At 43.2% G+C, this 16,997-nt stretch overlaps 2 long non-coding RNA genes across 2 annotated transcripts in view; both read right to left on the bottom strand.

Annotated features, from left to right (window-relative positions):
• LOC112472945 overlaps positions 1–8,134 on the bottom strand; it is a 35,419-nt gene extending 27,285 nt beyond the window's left edge. The window contains exons 1-3 of the long non-coding RNA XR_003043852.1: positions 7,282–8,134; positions 3,588–5,201; positions 2,862–2,914 (exon numbers count right to left, since the gene is read on the bottom strand). This is a non-coding gene — a long non-coding RNA (uncharacterized LOC112472945). The remainder of the gene's footprint in view (positions 1–2,861; positions 2,915–3,587; positions 5,202–7,281) is intronic.
• A 122-nt stretch (positions 8,135–8,256) lies between these two features.
• Positions 8,257–16,997, bottom strand: part of LOC107196574 — a 57,748-nt gene continuing 49,007 nt past the window's right edge. Inside the window, exons 3-4 of the long non-coding RNA XR_001518015.2 lie at positions 14,466–14,617; positions 8,257–8,491 (exon numbers count right to left, since the gene is read on the bottom strand). This is a non-coding gene — a long non-coding RNA (uncharacterized LOC107196574). The remainder of the gene's footprint in view (positions 8,492–14,465; positions 14,618–16,997) is intronic.

Raw genomic sequence — 16,997 nt, 5'->3', positions numbered from 1 at the left:
CCCTAGCACTCTCCCTGTTGAATGAATTATTCATTCCTTCTTCTGAGCTACCTGCATTGTAGCATGCGTTGTGATTACCTATTCACAACAGGATGTCCGCCTTCCCCTCTTGGCTATGAGCAACTTGGGGGTAAGAGCTGTGTGACACTTGTCTCTGTACCCCCAGCACCACCTCAGGATCAGACAGAACATGTCAGGATCTGACAGAACATGTCAGGAAAAGTACGGTGAGATAGCAGTTAAGACAGTGGGCTCTAGAATGAGCCAGACCGAGTCTGAATTCCAACTCTGCCTCTTTTAGCTCTAGGACTTGGACGAGTGGTTTCAACTCTCTAAGCCTCAGTTGGCCTGAATGTGAAATGAGAAGAATAAAAATAATCACTGTCTCATGGATTGTCATAAGTAATAAATGATACAATGAAAATTGAGAGGTTAGCCCAGAACCAGGCATATTAATTACCTTCATTATTATCTACACTGTTGATTCTTTGCTGAAAAGTCATAATGACTCCTATACAGCCATTTCTCCTTGAAATCTCACCAGCAAATGAATACAATTAAGTGTGACGACAACAGAGCAGAGGCGCCCTGGGAGCTCGGAGAAGGAACCACTAACTTTAGCAGCCATGTGTTCCAGGGGCTTCATTGGCTTCATTATCTTCATTGGCCTTGGTGTCAGAAAGTCCCAAGTTCAAATCCTGACTCAGAAAGTAACCAGCTGTATAAGCTTAGAGAAGTTATTTAAACATTCAGAAACTGAAACGTAATGGAAATTTAATTATACAAATAATAAAAAATAATGTTTGTCAGGAGGTGAGCAAGGAAGACTTCCCAGAGAAGGCGACATTAGACCTTGGCAAATGAATAGGAGTTTTCCAGGTGGAGAGGGGAAGCCAAGGAATCTCCGACAGAAGAAACAGCAGGTTCAAAAGTTTGTGAGCTGAAAGGATATGGTGATTCCAGATCACAGTGTATAAAGGGCAAGTGGCAGGAGAGGACCTAGAAAGAAAGGCAAGGGCCAGATTGAGACAGACCTAGAATGTCATGCTAAGGGGTTCCTGGCACACACCTCCAATGACAAGAGTCCCTCATCTAGGATGTGCCTGGCATGTACCGAGGGGTTCAATAGATATTTGTAGGAAAAATGAATGAGTTAGTGGCACTGAGACCCTGACTCCTGACCCTTTGTCTCTGCTAGAATTCCAATTCTGCTGTGAATCAGCTGCAAGGCCATGGGCAAGTCACATAACCTCTCTGAGCCTGTTTTTCATCTGAAGTTGGAAATGGGATGGGCAGAGTCATCATGCCTTCAAGGATTTGTCCTGAGAGATAAATAAGAACCTGCCCTCAGTTCTTGCCACAATAGGCTCTCAAGTTCTAGGTCACAATTACTCTCTCTGAAAGTAACTCTTTTGAAAATAAATGACTTATTCCATCACAAACATCTTCATGCCAAGACCCATTCTAGGACCTTCTCATACATTCCCTAGTTTGGTCTTCTGAACATTCCCATTAGGAAGACTTTATGATCCCATTTTACAGATAAAAAGCTCAAAGATGTTACGTGATGCACCCAAGTCTGTACCTAAGTCACACAGCTAGTCAGTCAGATCCTGGACCCAAACCCCAGTTTTTCTCACTCCAAAACTTGCCACCGCATTGAAGATGTTTTTAAGCAATAAAAGCCTTTTCTTTTAAAAAATAAAATAAAATATGACATTGTTGGGAACTCCAATTTATAAAACAATGAAAAGCAGAGCTTCTGATGGAGCAGGGGCAGGATGCCCTGCTCAATTTCCTCTGTGCTCCAATCACGCACCCAGACATCCCCGTCCCGCTCACCCCAGAAGCTCCAAGGAGCAGAGACTCAAACCACTGCATTTCACTTCCTCCCGTCCAAACTGCACGGCCAAGAAACTTCCACAAAACTTGGACCCACCTATAGGCCCAATATCAGAAGACCAACTCCTGTGTTCTGCAGCCCACAGAATAAAACATATTCCTTCTGATCCCTATCCAGTCTCCTGATAAGCCAAGCTGCCACATCTTAATGTTCCTCCTGCTAAGGTGCCCAAGGGTCCCTTAGACATCTAGTTCCAACCTGCTAGTCTTTGAACTTGAGACATTCTAAGCACCCAGTAGTCAACTTAATAATTCGGGGAGACATGAAAGGTGGTCTAGGCAGCAGTCAGAAAATCTGGATGGACGGGACGCTCTCCCTAAGGGCTCCTCTCCAGGAATGGCTGCTTGAATCAAAGAGTTAGGGATCATGGAAAATTCACTTGTGGCCACAACAGGATCCTGTTAGCAAGCTGTCCTGGGGATGGAAGGTGGGGGTGGCTCACCTATATCTCTATCAGAAGCTATGTCTTTGGATATTTAATAATCAGCTCTGCTTGGCTTAGCACTATCAGAGCCCAAAACTGGGTTTTATCTCAAGGCCCCGTGGCCTAAAACCATGTCAGAGAAAGGCTGACTCCCTTGCCCTCTGGCTGAGGACAAACCATGGCTGCGGGAGCTTCAGCGAATCCCTGCTGCCCCTCTGGCCTTACTGTGGCCCTGCCTCCCTTCCTGAAAGATGGAGGTGCCATGGGAGGGCTTACCCTCCCTCCTCTCAACAACGCCTCACATCCTCACCCCCATATCAGGGGGAGAAAGGGTTCTTCTTCCCACCCAAGGGCAACACTGCAGTCGAGTTTCCATCCATTTCACACTTCCTCGGGGATCTGCCTCCAAAACCTCTTCCTTGACTCTGGCAATGGGCAGGCTCAAGAGTGTCCCCATGCTAAAGGAGGCCTTCCCAGGGTGGCTCTAGTTTGTACCAGACAGATCTGGATTCAAATTCAGGTGCCATCACTCACCTGCTGTGTGACCTTGAGCCAGTCAATTCATTTCTGCATCTCGGTTTCCACATCTGTAAAGTGGAAATAATAATCACTGTCCAGAGAAAGGATTGCTGTGAAATGAGATGGTTGTGCCTGGAAAGGGCTGAGGACAGTGCCTGGCCTTTGATTACTCAAGGAAATTTTGTCATTATCATAAGTATTATTAGTTCATTAGTCCATCAAACTAACGGTCTCTCTTCTTCCCTTCATTAACAGACTTCTCATATTTTCTAATCACTCAACTCTCCTCCCTTAGCCCATTTCAAACAGTGCCCCATCCTCATATCTCTCACCAATGACTTCTTCCCAGCTGCCATTTGAGGCATTTGTTGCTGGTATCCATCTGCCTTTTTTCTCAAACTCTCTCCTCCTTTGTCTCCACAGCTCACTCTCCTCGTTCTCCTCCAACCTTTATGAGCATCATCTCCCTACATCCTTTCCGATTCCCCCAGAAAAGTGGCTGCACATGGTGAATCATCTGGGAAGTTTAAAACACCAAGGCCCAGCTCCACCCTCCAGCAACTCTCATTCAGCGGGTCCTAGGAAGACCCAAGCACTGTCATGTACAACTGGGTTTGAGAACCGCAGCGCCGGATGAAGAATATGCCCTTGGCCTTTCCATTTGTGAAGATTAATTTCAGCTTACAGAAAAAGAAACACACTAACAGTGGCTTAGATAAGACAGAAGTTCATGTCTCTTACGTGTATAGACTCTACGGGTCCAGATGAGTTTGGCAGGGACTCAAACTCCTACTGCCTCATGGTGCAAAACAGCTGCTCGATGTTCACATCCTTACTCTAGCCAATAGGAAGGAGAAAGAAGCAGAGTGACAAAGGCAAGCAAGGATGACTTCCCCTCCCTCCTTACCAAAGGCAACCTAGCACATGGCCACATCCAGCCGCACGGAAGGTTGGGAAGTATAGTCTTTATTCTAGGTGGCTGAGTCCAGCTGAAAGTGGGGGGTTCTGCTTACTGAGGAGGAAAAAGAGAGTAGGTTCTGCGGCACCCTCTTTTCTCTCCACTCTATTGTATCGCCATCCTAGGACCTCAGCCACTGCACCTGAGCGTTTCCCCCCGCTGCACCAGAGGCCCCTCAGATGCATTGTGTTCAGCTGGAACTCATCTTACTAAAATCCAGGAGGTGGCCAGGGTTTTTGAAATTACAGACCTGGCTCTAACACTCAAGTGACCATGGCTACATGTCTGAGCCCCTATGAGTCTTTGTTTCTTTATCTGGACATATTTTACATGTTGTTGGGAAGATCAAACAGGGGGCTTACACAGAAACGCCTGGCATAGTGCCTTGTATAAAGTAAGAGGTCAATACATGTTAGTTTCCTTTACTTTGCCTTTTTTCTCTCCTAGTCTAAAACAACCATTCCCTTCTCCATTCTGTACTGCCGCCCCAAAACAGATATATTTTTGGCCATCAGGCCTGAAGGACAAAACCCCCAGATGTGACAGTGATCTTAAATCCTTGTCAGAGAGGAAGGAGGAGAAATTATCTCTACAGAAAAGGAGGTGATTCTTCCATCCAGACACTTCCCAGGATATAGGGCAATTCCTCAAGAACTAACTAATCCTGATGGCTCAGAAATTCTTTCCCTTATCTGACCTGCATCTTCTCCTTTACTTCCAGAGAAATCTTTTTTCTCTCCTTCACTCTCTTTATTATGACTCATGGCTAAAAGGTTGGAGAACAGATGAAGTGTTGGTCAAAGTCAAAAGTCTGGCCAACTTCACGATTCTCCAGTTATGGACTGGCCCAATTCCCCAAACATGAACTGATCCTGGACCCCAGCCACAGAGCACCCCAGACCCAGTCACAGACGGCCATAGGTTGAACTTTCCTCCACCTTTGCTACTCAACGTGTAGGACCCAGCGGCATCAATATTACCTGGAAGCTTGTTAGAAATGCAGAATCCCAGGTTCTACTTGAGAAGCAACTCAGGTGTTTCTTATATACAAGTAGAGCCACAGCACCATTTGAACATCCAGATTTTATCTCAGCTCTCATCAGGAGAGAAATAATTTGACATAAATGGAGGGAGGTTTTGCTCTGCGTCTCCCCTTTCCTTCCTCTCACCTTCCTCAGGAACCCAGTATCCACAAGGTGACCCCTGATGTCCTCTGAGCTCCTGTCCTCCCAGTAATAACTTACTCCATCTGCTGAGCCAGTTTCCTCCAGTAGTCATGCCTGGCAATGAACACAGCTGGTGTGGAATCCTTTAATGCTATATCCTCATTTGAATGACATGTTGTAAGTTTATTGGGAGGATTATGGAGAAAGCATGTAAAACACCAAGAAGAGTACCTGAAACATGGAACATAGCCAAAAAGTGGTAGTTGTGTGACCTTGACCATCCCTGAGCATACCAGAGCCTCGGTTTTATCACCAGCACCCGATATACAACACCAACATAGAGTGGGTCTTAACTGTGTGAGTTCTATCTGATTCTCAACTCAGTGGAAGGAGAGATGATCAAATCCAGGATCATCCAATGAAGAGAGGAGAGTACAGACAAGAGGTATGAGCCCAGATTTAAGGACAGGTAAACCCAGAATAGTTTTGATGAACGAGGAGGAGACCAGCTTGGTGGGAGTAAGAGACCCACAGAAGAGAAATGGATGATACATACAAAAGAATGATGGAGGCCAGTGGTGGACCCTTGAAGGCCAAGCTAAGAAGTTTTTGTTGAAGGCAATAGGGAACCATGGCAGATTTTAGATTAGGAAGTAGAAGATAGCACAAAGTACAGAAAAAGACTAATTTAGGGCAGTGGGTAATGGTAAAGAGGAGATCATGGATTCAAGAGATATTGCTGGGGTAAGATAAATAGCACTTGTTGACCAATAGGATGTGAGAAGGAGGAAGATGAAGGATCAATTTGACAACAACAATGGTGAAATCAATAACAAAGCAGCCCAGAGATGAACTCTTTCCAAGTGGAAAGTGATGTGTTTTGCTTTAGAACTCCATCCTTCATCCAATCAGCACCTCTTAAATATCTGTGTTAAGTAATGCATGGGGTGCTGAGTATATCATGGTGTACTAAACAGGCAGTTCCTGCCCCCATGATAGATACAGCCTGTAGATAGGATGACATCAAGGTGCCTATGAGACATTCAGCTAGGCAATTCAGAGAGGAGACAGGGCTGGAGAAGGTTTTGGAGTCATCCTCCCAACTGCCCTGAACATACATTTTAGAAAGTGTCAAGAGGTAGACATTTTCAGGAGCTTTCTTCAAAACCCATATCAATCTGAATTTTTCATAATACCCAGCCAAAGCCAGTGCCACATCCAGCTTATTTCTGCAGGACCCAGCTCTAAGGTGAGCATGGAAGAGGCAGCTCCCTTGGAGATGGATATCAGGCCCAATGGACAGGGCCTCTGTCCTCTTGATTACCTGCTGGTGGGGAGTCTCATGATTGCAATCATCTGATTAGGGATTCATGCTCTCAACAGAGCTGAGCAGAGACACAGGCCAAAGAATCTGGGCCAGGTAGAGTAGTCTTAGTTATATTGTGATGGAGGTGAGGTTTTTCTTCAGCACTGCCCCACCTTCACCCCAACACTTCCCTCCTTCCACTGTACCTTCTGTTCCCTTCTCCAGAACTCCAAATGTGCTAACTGGTCTCCACTTCCTCCATTCTCCTAAACTCAGACTCATCTCCCTCTTTACTCCCCACCAGCCCCTTGTCTCCCAGCCCGCCCCCCCGCCCCCGCCAGACTCACTACATACACTCCTGGCCCCATCAGCCCAATTAAGTCAACAAATTCACAGTTAATTAAATACTGAGCACTTAGTGTAAAGATATATCATTTGGAGGTAAATTGCATGAATGATGCTATGAAATTATATTTTTGTGTGCTCTAATTGTGTGGACACAACTTAAAATTCCCTGTGGCTTTTCTGTGGTCAATGGGTAATGGATGTTTATATCTCTTTTACAAAATTCAGAGGCTAATATAAGTAGTATAAGTTATATAGAAGCCATATCTCTCTTTTTCTGACTTAGTATAGTTAGAACTACAGTCTCCCGGCATTCATTCCTTGGGCAGAAAGCAATCCCTAGATGATATAGCATTCCAGTGTAGAAGGCGATCTTTTCTGTTACCATCTGCTCTATGATGTGGTTTCCAGGAATATATCATGGGAGGGACTCCCTTTCCGTCAAAACCTACTCCTCCAGCAGTTTTGTCAGCCTGAATCAAAAACCTTAAAAATATGCATTTTCTTTGACTCTTTAATTCTACTTCCAGAAACTAATTCTAAGGAAAATGTATGTGCAAGGATGTTGTGGAGCACTGTTTCAAATAGCTAGCTACACATAAAAATGGAAAGAACCTAGATGTAATATATACACAATGAGATGCTTTGTGAATTACTTACCTAATGTCTCTCTGCCTGAATCCACCCTTCCGTATTCTGCTCCATTGTTGGGGCCAGGACTCTGCATACTTCACTTCCCAGACTCCAGGACCAGCTGGCTTCCTGTTAGGTTCCAGCAATGACAGATACTCAAGAAGAATTGGAAGGTGGGGTGAGGCAAAAAGGGACCTAGTTCCTGTTTCTTCCTTTCCTGCCAGCACCACTCTAGCAGCAGCAGAAGCTGGCTCCAGCCTCCACTTTCTTCCTCCCAAATCCAGCCTCCTCAGACTCCTCCAAGATACCAGCAGCAGCTGATGACATCCTTTCTTCCAAGGTTTGAGCACCCCAAACCCCTTCTCTGAGGTCCTAGATTTTAGTGTCCCCTCATCTTTTCTTTGGCTCTTTTAGCCTTTGGATGGCATATGCTTCCTGCAGCTATTAGTGCTAGATCACCTCTATGTTCCCTTCTTGCTCTATCAATATCTCAAAACCTATGCAACCAATTCCCTGTATTGAAGTCCCTCTGCTTGAAATACCTTGTGTGGTGTCTGATTTCCTAACTGGGTCTTGGCTAATGTAGATGCCATTTCACACCCATCAGATGGATAAAAATATATAAATGTAAAAATACCAAGGGTTAGTTAAGATGTAAAGCAACAAGAAATTTCATACATTGCTGACAGAATTATAAGTTTATATAACCAGGGTATAGAGCAATTTGGCAGGCAACACCTAGTAAAGGTAAAGATATATCACACTTCAATCCTGTAATTCTAGTTCTGGGTATGAACTCCAAAGAAATTCTTACAGATTACACAAGAAGATAGCATCATTTTTTTTGTTTTCACTATTAGTTGCAAATGAATAAGTCAATTATGCTACACTCATATAATGGAATACTAGACAACAGTTAAAATGAATATATGAAAGTTATATATAGCAATGTAGATAAAACTTCGAAGCATCATTTCGAGTGAAGAAAACAATATACAAAAGGATGTTTATAGTAGAATATTTTTATATATGAAGTTTTAAGCCTACAAAGCAATACTGTACATTATTAATAAATACATATGGATATAGTAATGAGAATATATGCACGCATGAGAAATGAGAAGCACTCACTCTAGAATATAGTTACTCAGAGGCAGAAAAGGGAATGCAATCAAGAAAGGTAACACAGAGGTCTTTGACTTTATTTCTTAAGCCATGGTAGTGTGTACCATTAAGTCTGGAAGGCAGAAGATTAAAGCAGGGGATAGAGTCTGCAGTTAGGAGTGGGGAAGAAATAGGGACCAGTTAGCATTTTATGCATCAACATCCATTAAAATGATTATGAAAAAATATGGCTTATTGACAAGAAGAGCTGTTAAGAACATATTAAGTAAAACTTATGAGCACAAGACTGCATGTATTTTATTACTCCCTTTTTATAAGGTACTATATATATCTGTATGAAGGAAAATGGCTAGAAAAGAACACACCAAATGGCAGCAGTGCCTACCTCTGAGTAGGAAGATTATAGCTGACTTTTATTTACTTATATTTATATTTATCTGTATCTTCTATTGTTTCTAAAACAAATCTGAATTTCTTATATAATAAAGACTTAAGGTTTGTTTTTTTTTTTAACATACTTCTACAGAAAGCCCTGTCTTATTTACTGCTGTGATCTCAACATCCCACTGTGGGATTTCCTAAAGCGCGGAATGTAAGATGATTTCAAGTGGTTTAAAGCAGATTAAGCATTTCTTGTTTTCATAAATATATGTTTATTTTGACCTATATCACAAAAATAAATTAGTTTCAACAACTGGTGCTGAGGCAACTGGACATCTACATATAAAAATAAATAAATCTAGAAACAGCCATTATACCCTTCATAAAAATTAACTCACAATGGATCACAGATCTAAATGTGAAATACAAAACTATAAAACCCCCTAGAAGATAACACAGGAGAAAAATAAATTACTATATAGCAAACCCATGATTCGATTGATAACTCAAAAATTTTTTTGTTTTATTTGTCTTTTCAATAAATGACACTGGATCTGCAGGATGTCTATATGGAGAAAATGTAATTTAGACCCTTCTTCACTATACAAAAATCAGTTCATGCTATCTAAGTGTTAAAGATAGAACAATAGAGCTTCTAGATGATAAACATGGGAGAATCTCTTCATGACTTTGTGGTGCAAATATTTCTTAAACAGAACAAATAATTACTAATCATATAGGAAAAGATTGAGAAACCAGGCTACTTTAAAATTAAGAACTTCTGTTTATCGAAGGACACCATCAAGAGAGTAAAAAAAAAAAAAACCAGAGTAGAAAATGGTTGCGATATTTAGAATCAACAAGATTCACTTCCAGAATATATCAAGAAGCCCTTCAAACCAATTGTAAAAAGACAGACCGCACAATTGAAAAATGAGCCAAATACTTAAACAGGCACTTCACAAAAGAAGATGCCCAAACACCTCACAAACATGATAGATGAGCAGTGTTTGTGGATAACTGGCAATGTCCTCTTTCTTAATCTGAGAGGGGGTTAGGTGGATATATTCACTCTCAGAGTTTCCAATTTTTTATTTTGTGGAGCTGTACACTTAAATGTGTGTGCTTTTCGGTATATTCATTATATGTCAATAAAAAAAATTACTTAAAATAAAATTTGGGTAAATAAGTACATGTTGGTACTTTTGTTGATCTAAAGACAGTTTAGAAACATATTAATTGATTACATAACTTTCAGAAAAACAATAGAAAGATAAACCAAAAATAAATTAAAATGACTGCCTTTGGAGGAAAGGATGCGAAGAAGAGGGAAGGGCTAGAAAATAAAAATAGAATTTTTTCTATTTTTATAGAAAATACCCCTCTGCATGTATCTTTTTTAATAATCTTGATTCATAATCATGTAAATAATCAATATAATTTTAAAATAAATTAATTTTAAGAAATAGTAATCAACTTTAAATTAAGCTAATGATCAAGGTAGGACATAGACAAAGCAAAAATTATGGTGGTGTTAACATGAACAATTGAAGTTATGCTGTATGAATGTAAAATTTCTACATGAGTGGGCATGCTGTCACTGCCCATGTCACAATCAGGGCAGACATTGGTAATCTATCACAAAACTAAATTAGTTTAACCCAATGGTGTCAAAAGTGAGCCTAGACTGCACCTCAGAATCAAGCTCAACACAGCACTCTAGGCAGCATTGGCACGAGAGTAAAAATGCGCTTGCCACCCTATCGTATGACAGCAAGTATTGAAGTAGCAAGTCAAAGCTGTCACAAACTCACCCAGATCTCAAAACCCCTCACTTTACTAATGGGAGAACCTGAGGCCAAGAGAGAAAGTGTGCTTTCCCAAGGACACACCAGGAGTTTCATCTTCCCTCTGCTACACCTCCACCTGGCCTTAATGTTCAGCCTGAAAAATGGAGCCCCCTGCTCTTCCATCACCCTGCACGCCTGGGCGGAGGAGGCAGACAGAAGCAGTCAGCTATGACGAGCTCTCGGAGAACTCCTGGGTAGGAACATCAGAGCTCGCCCTTGCAGCCACAGTTCTTCCCTTCCCTTAACAAGCAGCCCACTTTCTTCCCTAACCACCATCCTGAGACACCTTGCTGAATCACAGTAGTGGTCCTGTATTTTCTTGTTCAGAATTTGCCATGGCATCTTACGTCCTCAGTCCCAACTCCCTAACCCAACATTCTACATAGTTTATGATCAGACCTCAAACTGCCTCTTTTTCTTAATATCAGCTTACCGCCCCCCATGAATTCCAGCTCAATCTTACCTCCAGATCTTTGGCCATGCTGTTCCAACCACCTTGTCCTCTCATTGAGTCCCAGAGAGTGAAATTGAAATGCCTTAAAGTCTCCCTTTTGTGCTCTGCAATAGAGCTAACCCACAGGGTACAGTCAAGAGGCTCCAGTTGGAAAGAAAAAGGGCTCCTGGGAGCCAAGTCAAACAGCTAAAAAGTTCTCTTGAGCATTCTCAACCTTCTTTGGGTAAAGGACCCTTCGAGAATATGATTAAAACTCTGGACCCCATTCCCAGTTAAATACAAAAAAACATTTTTCATTTAATGTCCAAGGGCAGGGGAGAAGCAAGCCCAGCTTAAGGCTCCTGTTCCACTACGCTATATTGACAGTCACCATCTCCTCCATGTGTATTACATGTCAGGCATAAGCACTAGAGCCATAATCTCTTTTAATGCCCTCAATACCGACATGAAGTAGAAACCATAATTTCTCCCACTTTACAGATAAGGAATGACAGCACAGAGAGATTGTAGCCACAGAATCAGAATTCAAATCTTAGTCTCTTGCTCTTAAAGAATTTACCAAAGTTTTTGATTCAGTACCAACTATGTCAGAATTTCCTGGACCGCTCATTTGAAAATGCAGATTGTCCAACCTCACACCAAGTCTAATGAATCAGAACCTCTGGAGGTGGGGCCCAGGAATCTGCATTACTAATGAAAGCCCCCAGTTGATTCTCAGGTACCTTAAGGTCGAAGATTGCTGCACTTCACAGGACTGTCTTTCCCAATACACAGTGGCTAAATGTTCCAATTATCATAGTTGTGTAACAAATTACCCCAAAACAGTGACATAAAGCAATTATCATTTTATTTTGCCCCCAAATTTGTGGTTCAGCAAGTTAGTAAGAGCATCACTTCCACCAGACTCTCTTGGTTAAAGCAGTCCCCAGCCAGCCCAGATTCAAGAGGAAAGGAATTAGTTTCCACCTCTTGATGGAGCATGACAAGGTCCCATTGTGCACAAGTATATGCAATGTGAGCTGGGGTTGCAGCCATCTTTGCAAAGGGCAATCTGCCACTCGAAGCCTCTGCTCACATGCAAAATCAGGTCATATCAACCAGGCTGCTTCAATGTGTAGCCTGGAGAGAACAATGCTTAACATTCATCAAAGTCACTTTTTCAACAGGCTTCCTCATGCTTCATGGTTCACCCTTTCTGCTTCGGGAGGAGCCATGGCAGCTGCACCATACTCCTCCACAGCCACCCTCAGGAAGTACCATCAATGACAATGCTTCTTTGACAGCCCATGATCTCATGGACTAATAAAAATAATATGTTCACCCAACTGCCTTCTGCATTCAGGTGATCTCACCTGGGGCATAGGGTAAATCAGGTGGGAGACCCAGAAACAAAATGAAAAAGGTTCAACAAGAAAACATCATGGATACACAGAATGTAATTGGTATAATCTTTCGAAAGGGCAGCTTGGCCACATGTATCAAAATGTAAAAGGTGCATGTTCTTTGACCCAGCATTCTCATTTCTAGGATTTAGTCCAAGGAGATAACAACCCAAATGCAATAACACATATGCATAAGCAGGCACACACGGTGTTGTTTGCAATAGTGAAAAACTGAAAACAAACCTCATGCCCACAAGTCAGCAATATTAGGCAAATAAACTGTTGCTCATAAATACTAATTTTCAAAGATTGAAGTAGATCTATATGGACCGATATGGAAAAATCTCTAAGACATGTGGTTAAATGGGGGAGAACAGTATTTGAACTACACATATCGTAAATCGCATTTATATAAAACTACGGCCCAAGGAGAGATGGCTGGAAGAAGATACCCTGGGTGGTAGCGTCTGGTATGAATTTTGCTTTCTTCTGCATTGTTAAAATGTTTAATAATGATGTGAGGCTTATATCTACTCGGCACTGTGGACTGCTGTAAGTCCCTTACATATGTTAACTCACCGTATTCTCATAACGACCTTATAAAGTGGATACTGTGATTATCTCCATTGTAGAGGACAGGAGCATTGAGGTACATAGGGTCAAACAGCTTGCCCACAGTCACACAGTGTGGCAAAGGCAGGAGCCAAACCAGGCAGTCAGGCTCCAGAGAACATGTCCTTAGCCATTAAGCTATCCTGCCTCTCCACAGTGATTTGATACAGCATTTTTACCAAAACAATAAGCCATTTTTTTAAGTCACCAAATCGGCCTTAAGATGCTTTAAGTTTCCAGAAGGAGCACCCACAGGTCCTTGTGGCAGATTTTCCTGCCCTCTTATTACTCAGCTAGGTACACAGACAGAATTTCTACTGGGAGAAGTCTAAGCGACATGACAAGGTCTGCCCTAGGAAGCCCCATGGCACAAATGGGATGTTAAGGAGACCCAATGGGAAGCTTATGTTGGGTCAGAGTGTGGAGTCCTTCAAGTTTGTGGCTGACCAATAGTCAAGAAAGAGACCCCGAGAGCCGGCAGACCCAAGCCACAGCTCTTGCCCCCAGGCCCTATTCAAGACTGGACAAACTTATAATAAAAACCTGTTTCGAATGAGACCCCAGTGGCTGGAAAGCGAGATCACAAGATAGATGGTATCAAAGGATGCAGGGGTCGCAGACAGAGTCCAATCTCTGTGCATCCTTGGATTCAGGCATGCCTGCAGGAAGGCAAGGCAGGCCCACCAGGAGCTGTGGCATGATGGATAAAAGGAGTCTGCAGGGAAAACTCATCCTAAAGGAAGAGACAATTGAGGCTCAGAGCTTAGTTCAAAAATGAGGGTAGAGGAGATTCCAGCACAGCTCTGCTGTGTCACCTGGTGCCTCAGCACAACCCCAGTGGCCTCATGCCTAAGACCTGGTATGAGGCAATCTCCATAAACACAAGTTGAAGTCTGGGGAGCTGTTTCTTCCCTACCTGTATGGCTAAGCTGAGCCGGCAGCAGTCCCTCAGGGCCTTCAGCACACAGTGACACAGCAGTTTGTGACCCTATCAGCCTCGGGGCCACAACTGACATTTGGGGCTCTAATAGGGGCAGAAAGGAAGTGGTGGACACTTACGGTTATCAAAGGCACATGAGGTACCCTCAGGGTGCCCAGAATGACTTGAGAAAGGATTTATGGTACCAGGAGTTGCTTCAGGGCAGTTAGGGGTTAAGTTGCCTGCGTATAGTATGTAGTGTCAGAAGCAGAGTGCCAAATGCAAATCCTCAGAGAGACAGTAGAGAAAGAGGGTATGCAATGAGACTGGATGAGCAATCCTCTACATCCTGGGCCTGCAGCAGTGAGGAGGCGGGTAGGGTTCTTCACACCTCATCATTCCCATTACCACCTCAGCCTCTACCCCTTTCTCCTTCTCCACACTCAAAGAGCCCCTCTCTCCAACTCATTTTCAATGCCCCTACTCACAGTTTTGGAACACAGGTCTGTATCTTCCTTCCATCAGGAGTCTTAACAAATCAGGTGGAGCTGCTATGCTGGAGGCAGGGGTATCTTACTCCGGAAAGTTTCTTTTTAAAGCAGAGCAAGAAACAAATGGCTCTGCAGTTCACCAGGATCACCTTGGGTTGGAAATTTAAAATGCATTAAGGTTGAGAGACCTATAAACATGTCATAACACAATCTGCAAGCTGCTGCCTCTCTATGACTTGCGGGCACGGGAGCCCCAAAGGGCACAAGCAGGTACATTCACCACGCACAGATGGGCACACACATCCATAGGCACTCATCCCTGGAACACACCCCTTCACACCTGTGCACATATGTGCATGTACTCTCTCCATAGATAGACACACACAGATCTGTGTACATGGTCCGCCAAATAGATGTGCATATACAGACCCTGCACACACACTCATATAGGAAGAGATATGCAACTTCATTCAACCCCACCCTTGTGCATAAATATACACACCCGCTGCATCCACGTATGCACACAGATTTGCACACATAGTCATCCCACAAATATTCCACACTTTCACCCTGTACACATGCAGATACGCACACACCTCCTTATTTATAGACATCTCACATAGATAAACCCAGGTCCAAGTTCACTCTGGATCAGAAACAAACATTTTCATCCCACACACAGACACACACTCACACCCTCACTGATCCCACCACATCTACATGGATATGTCTGCGCATTCATATACACTCATGCAAAATATAGACATTCATATGTGTATACACTCATCTCATACTGAATGTATGCACTTACTTTATCCAAAGCAAAGATGTGCACAAACATGAATGCACACCCCACCCACATGGAGTGTGCATACATATGCAGCCCACAGAGATGGAACATAATCAAATACATTCAGCATTTCGTGCTTTGACGATAATCTGGGTGATCATCCAACAGCCTGGACTCTTGATTTTTTTTAAGTTTCTCTTCTCTTGAAAATGGTGACATGATTTGCCCAGTGGCTCAGCCAAACACCTGAGCATCATCCTTGATTCCACAATCTTCCTCCCCGCTCCACATCCAGGCCATTTGTAAAGTCCATCATTTCTCTCATCTCTGAAGCCATCATTCTACTCCATGGCACCGTCTCTCATCTGCCCCACTGCTATAGCCGTCTCCCTGATGGCCTCGTTTCCATCTTTCACTTGGCAGCCTGGAGCAAAAGACTGTTCAGTGGCTTCCATGGTTCTTTAAATCAAATGCAGACTTCTTATCCAAGCCTACAAACCTACGTGATCAGACCTCTAGCTATCTCATACCAGACCTCATCTTGCACAGCTCCCCACCCCTGCCGACTCTCACCACATTGGCCTCCTTTCATGGTCTCAACCATGCCAATCCCTTCCTCCTTCAGGGCCTTTTCATATACTGCTCTGTCTGCCAGAGAAGCTACTTCCCTGACTCTTTCTATGGCCCACACACACCCTCTAGGTCTCTACTGAAATGTCACCTCCTTAGAGAGGTCTTCCCTGATTATCTAAACAGGAGACTCCTCATTAATCTCAACACACTGTATCTTGTTTTCTGCATAGCACTTGCCAGCATAAACAATTTCTTTGTGTTTATTGTCTGTCTTCCCCTCTAAGCCAGCACTGTCCAATAGAGTAGCCACAGGTGGCTATTTAAGTTTAAATTAACTAAAATCAAATAAAACCAAATATTCAGTTCCTCAGTCGTACTAGCCCCGTTTCGAGTGCTCATTAGCCACATGTGGCTCGTGGCTACTTTACTGCGCAGCACGAACGTTTCCATCATCGCAGGAAGTTCTCTTGGATGGTACTTCTCTAGACTGTAGCTTCGAGAGAGCAGGGCAGTGCCTCCTCTACTCACTTACAGAACTCTGTGACCAGCATGGTGTCTGGCATACAGTACAAGCTCAGGAAATATTTACTGAATGAACTCACGCATGGGCACACAGTCATGAAAGGGGATATGCCCTTTTACATATCAAAGACCCCATTCAAATGCCACCTCTTTCTTGAAGCCTTCTTGTTATCCTTCCCTTCCCCTTTTCCCCCAGCTCAAAGCCTGTACCTTGATGACGGTTGGGTCTTTCTTGGCCACAGACCTGAGTTCACTGAAACTTCTACCCCATCCTAACTATGAGATGGGAGGAGAAGAGGAAGTGTCCCAGGCCATACCCCCATTAAGGCCCCTCTCCATCCATTTCTTTGGATGTGGCAGCATGACTCCATTAAAAACACAGACCCTGGACCCAGGCAATTCCAGGTTTACACTCAGCAACTCCCTTTACTAGATGTGATTTTAGGTAGCTTGCTGAACATCTCTGAGCCTCAATTTCCTCATCTGTAAAATATGCATAATTATACATATTTCACAGAAGTATTAGCATGAGTAAAAAACAGCATGTACATAGAAGATGCTGCACAGTGCTCCCTTGGAGGGTGTTGCCTACCATAGCAGAAGTAGGATTCATATATATCTTGCCAGCTATATACAGTTTTGTG

The sequence above is a fragment of the Pteropus alecto genome, unplaced genomic scaffold, assembly GCF_000325575.1.
Source record: "Pteropus alecto unplaced genomic scaffold, ASM32557v1 scaffold39, whole genome shotgun sequence".
Taxonomy (NCBI): domain Eukaryota; kingdom Metazoa; phylum Chordata; class Mammalia; order Chiroptera; family Pteropodidae; genus Pteropus; species Pteropus alecto.
This window is presented reverse-complemented; position numbering and strand designations above follow the sequence as displayed.